This window comes from Notechis scutatus, chromosome 2 (assembly GCF_049901735.1).
Source record: "Notechis scutatus isolate UNSWTSFEM ecotype Mainland chromosome 2, rNotScu1.2, whole genome shotgun sequence".
NCBI classification, from domain to species: domain Eukaryota; kingdom Metazoa; phylum Chordata; class Lepidosauria; order Squamata; family Elapidae; genus Notechis; species Notechis scutatus.
The window spans coordinates 154,178,190-154,185,554 of record NC_142010.1 but is presented as its reverse complement, the minus strand read 5'-3'; the positions used below and the strand labels follow the sequence as shown (position 1 = coordinate 154,185,554).

The following is a 7,365-nucleotide window of genomic DNA, read 5'->3' as shown; positions in this document are numbered from 1 at the left end:
CAAGACTAGAACTCACAGTATCCAGGTTCTAGAGTGGTACCTTAAATGGCAGTGCATAAAATGATATCAAATTTAGCAGTTCTTAAAGGTACCAGATCCAAGAGAGGTTAACAAGTTGGTAATTCTTCTTTGCCTCACTGTATTCTATAATTTAGTGGGTCTTTACATACAAAAAACAAATTACCCTGTTCAACTTAGCAAAGAAATGTAGAAAATTCTGACTCTCTGCTGCCACCTATTGCTTTTCCAGATTTTGGCAGCCCAAATGTATCAACTGTAGGACAGATTTTGCCTGCTAGTCAATGCAGCATGGCCATCCCCAGCCAAATGCCATCTGTGGAGGCCTACAAATAACAGGTTTTTCTGAAGATCAGTAGACTGTGAAAGGCTGATATAGTTGTTATTTACCTCCAGAGAAAGCAGGCTGGTTATAAGTTAGTTTCCAATGTGTATTAGCTTAAATTTTAATTTAATTAATTTGATTTAATGAATAATAACAATTTTCTCATACTGTATCAACTTGCAAAGGTGCTTTTTGGTTTGCAAGAAAAAGGAAATGCTTTGAGAATCATTGTTTAAATTCTTTTGACAGTCTGTAACAGATCACACACACCATGAACCGAAGCATAAAATGATTTTTCTTCACTAGAGGCTATTAGAGCAGTGACGGTGGTTGGGGACCCCTGTATTAGAGGACAGAGGGAAAAAGGAAATGAAGATGTTCTTGGAATTTCATATTTGTGAATTCCAATACGAACTGATCAACTATCATAGATCAGAATCTAGTTATTGCTGCTGGTTGCATTTTCCTAGAGGTTATAATAATGCTCACAGAATGTTCCCTTCTCTACAATCACTAGCATATTTATGAAATAAAGGAGGGAATGGGGGAAAACCCTCTGAATTTGTTGAATACTGATGTTTATCATTCAATGCAACTTGCCCATTAGGATTTGGATGGATGGATGGATGGATGGATGAGAGCTTTTGATCTCTATCCTTTCCCAGTTTGATACCTAGTAAATGGATCAGGACTATAGCACACCTGAAATTTTGGGCTACTTATGGTAGTCCAACATTACCTGGAAACATCAAGTGGAGGAAAACTATTGTAAAATCTATCCCAAACAACAGATAAAACAAGAACACCATGCTAAAATTTTAAGAAGGCAGTGACATCAACTTCTTTTACAGCACAGGCGTCATAAAACAAATCTGCACATTAAATTTGCTTGAGTCAGTTCAAGGTTTGTGTCCCTTGAAAAAAGCCCTTCTTTTGAGGAGTGTTTTCTAGAGGGCAGCTTTCATTGTACAGAATACCCCAACACTGAAATGCTTTGAACCCCATTTCCCTGAATTTCTTTTCTACCCTTAATGTAAACAGTGAGAACCTCCAGCCAAATATTAAGAGCAAACTTGAAAGGCATGCTCCATCTTTTGAACACACGATGTTTGGGGCTCAGTTCTTTTTAGGACAGTGTCATTACTCACACTTGAAGGTATTCATCTCCACTGCTGTTCTGTGGCACTGAATGGGCACATCTCCCATTCAGGCACAGTAAAACTGAAGCTCTTACTCTTTTTTCCACAATTCTTCCTGTCTCGGAGCAATAATAAAAAAGAACTAAGCTAACCTCCCTTTATTACAGCTGATGATTCTGGTTTCCTAGCTACGGTACAAAATAAAGCTTTTTCCCCAAGGGAAGTCAAAGATAAATGCAACCTCCTTGCTACAAAACAAAACCTTTTCATGTGAAGTATCCAGACCAACTTGGTTCCAGATATTCCAAGAAACAGAGACCAAGCCGAGTTTGCTTGGAAGTACCTAGTCATGTTGGCCAGCATTTGGAGCGTGCTGTGTGCAAGAGGATCAGCTGACCCTCTTTGGTTTATTAAAGTTGTAATTTTTAAAAAAAATGGGAGATTTTGGATTCTGGCCAGAGTGGACAGGATGGAGAGGACACACTAGTTACAAGAAGCAATCTTCAGCGGTTCCAGCATCTTGTCTAATTGTCTAGAAGAAAAGGCTGCTTAGAAAAAGATTAAAAACCAATTCAATGTAATAACAGTGTATGAACATGTTTTGCTTTACATTACATGCAATTTTTAGTATGAATAAACCTCAGTATTCAGATTTACTCTATCGAATCCTCTAAGTTATTTATTGCAGATTTCTGGGTCTTTTTTTCCTGCGCTGTTTTCTTCCAGGAGTTCAGTAAACGTTATCTTCCATACTCTTTTAGCTCAGGGATGCGTAGCAAAGCTTGTGTAATGGTTATGCTGATTTCTTGTATATTTGTATCTCAACTGTATATATGTGTGTTGTTTTTATGGCTTTATGTTTTAATGGGTTTCTTTTTACGTTGTTAACCGCCCAGAGTCATGAATTTGAGACAGGCTTATAAATTGAATAAATGAATGAAAAAAATGAATAATCTTACATCAACCCTCTTCTTGTCCTCATATTTGGATGAGATCAGAAATGAAAGTTAAGGACGACAATTCTAGAACTGCAGAATTTGGATAATAACTGCAGTTAAGGCATTCCACTTTAATTACAATGTAAACACAGCCAAGAAGCACTCAATTGCCGCTCCCTCATGTATAATTCTATCAGTCCATCCTTCTCACTTGTGACCAATGAAGAGTCACAAGTTGGCATTTCTAGAAATCTGCTTTTCCTATTTCTCAGGTACTGCTGCCCTCTGGTGACAGAGCAACATTACTACTTAGAAAAAGGCATGAGAAATAAATCTAATTTTGTAAAATTAGAAGAGGGAGAAAAAATAAAACCAGGTCTAATATTCAGGCAGAAAGTGCTAGTGTAGCTTAGACGCATTTCTGCAGCTTTGTAGGGATATAATTAGCTGCCCAAAGTTGTCTGGAGCAGTATTCAAACTGAATAATAATTACAATGGATGCATTCATTTTTCCCCTCTTCTCCACGTACAAAATAGATTACATTCAAAGTAATTACAATAAATATGCATCTAAAACAAGTTCACATTGGTATATAGTAAATCATGCTAACCATATATCTATTAGCTCTTAAAATGTTTTGATATAACCAAATGGCTACAACTAAATACTACGTAATATCATTCTCCTTCTGGAAGTTTCTTCGGGATATACTATACTTCCTATGATTTGTCATAGTTACAGTTTGTCTTAGTTTCAGTTTCAAGACATTCTTTAGCGTATATTTGTTAAATAACTGGAGTGGGAAGAGTACATACAAAGTTAGGAAAAATTAGCAAATTACCTAATTAATGTTGCTTGGTAAGTAAATTGCCAAGATGAAAATTAAATCTCTCTCTATATATATAAAAGCGAAATACCACTCACACATCATCACAAAATCTCCAGAACTGTAAAGCCTACAAACTTGAAATTTGGCATGCATGTTCCTCTTGGCTTCTAGGTGCTCACTAAGAAAGGATTTTTCAAAATGACCTTCTGGGCATTAGTATTTTGTTATTAACATGCTCTGATGCTAAGGAGTTCTTATTCTCCCCCCCCCCGCCGCACCTGAAAAGAAATCTATTCCAAATGCAAAACACTGGCAGAGGTGAGGAGTTTCAGTTTCAATTTCCCAGCACTGAGCAGCTTTAATACAGAACAGATACTTGAGCTAAGCCACGCCCAGGCTCCTTGCTGTCTCATTCTTGCTCACACAGCAAATACTGTTTCAATTTCCAAACAGCCCTCAACTCATTCACACACTGACAGGACGCTAGCCAGATGAATACTGATGGATGCTGGTAGACAGAATTTTTTCCCCCTTATTTTCCTACCCAAAAACTAAGCCCGACCACATAGTTTCGTAGCGAAGCACAGGTATCGAGTTAGTTAGGGATAGTGTTTACTTTCAGTACAATATGTTGTGCATATAGCGGAACATATTTACCATACCTCCTAAATTACTCCCATCCTCTAAATCATCTTTTCTCCGATCTAGTAAGTTTGAATCACACTTATATTTTATTTAGCATTCATCTTGGCACTGATCAGCATTAAAACAGCTAAATTACAGCAAGTATCTGTGACCAGAAGAGATGGATAAGTTTACCCTGTGGTCATTTATTTGTGAACACAAGCAGAACTAGTGGAGATATAGATAGATTTTGCATTAAATCAAAGTTAACTTAATAATGGCTTATTGAATAAGCTACAATGGCTGAGTTTACACATAATGCTAAGCCACAAATACAGTAATGTCTTAAACTCTCTTTCTCTTTCTGAGCCCAACCTACCTCACGGGTAGTTGTTACAGAGACGCAAGAGTATTAGGTATATTCATTGTCTTGAATTATAAATACTCAAAAAGGTGGGATAAAAATCTAACAACAATATGAAAACCGATCTTTCTGCAGTATCTTAGGAATCTCTATTCATAGGCAAGTCTCATATTCAGCAAAACCTGATCCGACTCAAGTTCATTTAAATCAATACATTTCAGTTGCTGATTCTGATTCTATATTTACACTACAGACCTGAGCATGTTTACTTTCTTGAAGAAACCATAACTAACATAACATAACATAGGAGAAGAGCAGGCAGAGCAGGGAGCGAAGTTAAGCATGTCATCATCTTAGAATCATTATGTTGTCAAGGAGATCCAAATCCAATCCGTCTTGAATTCCATTGACCCTTATCTGGCACCAATTTAGTATTGAACTTTAGTTGATTAGACTCTTATATATAGGAATAAATCCTTGAACTTCAACTTAATGTATGGTCTTGATCCATCGCACCTAGCCTTCGCACCTAGATTTGTATAATATTCTAAGCCAGTGATGGTGAACCCATGACACACATGTCAAAAGTGACACAACACAATGTTTTGGGTGATATATCAATATTCACCCACGCCCGTCAACTATTCTCAAAATAGGCTGTAGAGGCCATGTGGGATGTACTCTCATGCAGCTTCCAGACCCTCCAGAAATCACACAAAAGGGACATTCTCACACAGCCTCTGGAGCCTCTAAAAATTGTGTGAGAATACAGTGTGCTTTCGCACAATTTTCGGACTCTAGAGGCTACAGAAGAGCATTCTCTTAAGCTGCCTCAAGAACGAAGGCCTCAGGTAGATCGCAGGGCATTGTCTACAGAAAGAGAATATTGCCTCAAGGTAAGTGGCACACAGCAGAACCTGGAAATCACACACGATTGAACAGTTCTTTTAAAAATAAATAAATATGTAAATAATTGATTCTCTTTTGTTTGGGAGGAAGTGTGTGAAACACCAACAGATCCCAGTTAAGCATTTTCTAAATTTTGGGCATGCCATCACTGTTCTAGGCCAAAAACATGGCACAACTGGTTTAACGTAATATATTAAACCAGAATAACCTTGGAGCTTAATATACATACACATTATGATCCCTGATTTCTGCCTTACAGCATAATATTTGTCTATGTTTGCATACTCCTTAACTTCCACTATCATTTTTTTCTTCCTTCTCTCTTACACATGCACAATAACACCATAGATCAGGACACAATATTCCAGGATTATTATATTGCATTTCCCAGATATGCTGCATTTTTATTTGCTCATGCAAATCTTTCAGGGATGCATTAACATAAGAATGTTAACATAGATTTGCTATAATTACTATGAGATTCACTATAATTATGTTGGTCTTTTCCAGTGGTGGGATTCAAATTTTTTTACTACTGGTTCTGTGGGCGTGGCTTGGTGGGTGTGGTAGGGGAAGGATACTGTGAAATCTCCAGTCAGAGGTGGGATTTGCCGGTTCTCCGAACCACTCAAAATTTCCACTACTGGTTCTCCAGAACTGGTCAAAATCTGCTGAATACCACCTCTGGTCTCTTCCCTTCCTAACTTTATTCTTACAACAATCATTTGAAGTAGGTTAAATTGAAAAGCCTTGTATTTAATGGTATCCTAAAGCCGGAACAAAGAAAATAGTTTTGTTCCAAGAAAATAAAATATCTTATATTTGCATTTCAAGAAATGGTGATGTAAATCTATGTAACTTTTAAAAAGTGTGAAATGTTAAATACTGAATTTAATTTTGTAGTGTTATTTTTTTAAACAAAGCCCCTGCCTCAGAGTATACTTAGGATTACAAGTAGAGCTACTTATACCTGCTATTACTTCGATGCTCTTGCTCCTTTTAGCAATGGTATTTTAGACAGCTTCAGTAGATGCTTCATCTCATTTTATTGTAGCCCTTTAATAACTGAAATCATCTTTTCTTGCAATGCAACTATTAAAAGCATGGGAGTTTTCTTCAGGATAGCAAACAGAAATTTCCATGAGAATCGCTGCAGGAATTAACTGGCACGGTCTCTAGTCCCTAGTAAGCTTTTAAAACAGTGTTACAGGTGATGGTGTGTTAAAGCCAGGAAAGCCATATGGCTGGGCTCACTGAGCACCACAGGCCATTAGATTTGCCCTCTATTATTTTGGAAATGAGCCTAGAAATGAGCCTTTTAGAAGACAGAGATGGAATGGCTTAAACAGGAAAGAAAAGTAGCCTCTATTAAGAAACACTGAAGTTGAAGTTCTCATGTGATTTCAGATGTCTGGAAAGAAAGACCATGTCTTCCCCTAATGTTGCAACGACTACATTTATTGGTTAATGGTTAAATATCTATGGACAGGTCGAACACTAAATATTTTATCTTTCAAAGCTTTTGCTTTCCTAAATGTAACAGTGGTTTCAGTATTCCTGATTTAAACTATAATATCATATATATCTGCTACAGTAAGCGATATCCTAACTAGATGCAAGAACATTGGAAACAGACTTGTGGGCCCAGTTGTTACTTGGCACCCTTCCTGCCATTTTAAAACAAGAATTATTACAAATTTCCCATGAGAACAAAGGACAAATTTAAATTTCTCACCCAATAATGCCCAAATACTTCTAATGTTATGTGCTTAAAATATCGTTGTATTATTACTATTTTGTTGTTAGTTGCGAAGTCATGTCCGACCCATTGCGACCCCATGGACAACGTTCATCCAGGCCTTCCTATCCTCTACCATCTTCTGGAGTCCATTTAAGCTCACGCCAACTGCTTCAGTGATTCCATCCAGCCACCTCCTTCTCTGTTGTCTCCTTCTTCTATTGCCCTCAATCGCTCCCAGCATTAGGCTCTTCTCCAGTTATTACTATAACTGGAACCAAATATTTGCCAGGATGTAAAGAGTGTTGAACCCACTAATTTTTAACACTTTAAAAAATATTGGGGGGAAATGGAAGAGTTACTCTTGATTACTTTGTCATTAATATACTTTCAAAGCTTTTAAAAGAAATATAACTTATCCCCAAACAGCTGAAAGGCAGTATACAATTAAGAGTTTCAGTTATGTTCCCTGCTTGGGCT

The 7,365-nt window shown here is 37.2% G+C and overlaps 1 protein-coding gene across 1 annotated transcript in view; it reads right to left on the bottom strand.

The window, feature by feature from the left end:
- IQSEC2 (IQ motif and Sec7 domain ArfGEF 2) overlaps positions 1–7,365 on the bottom strand; it is a 160,983-nt gene that overhangs the window by 100,154 nt on the left and 53,464 nt on the right.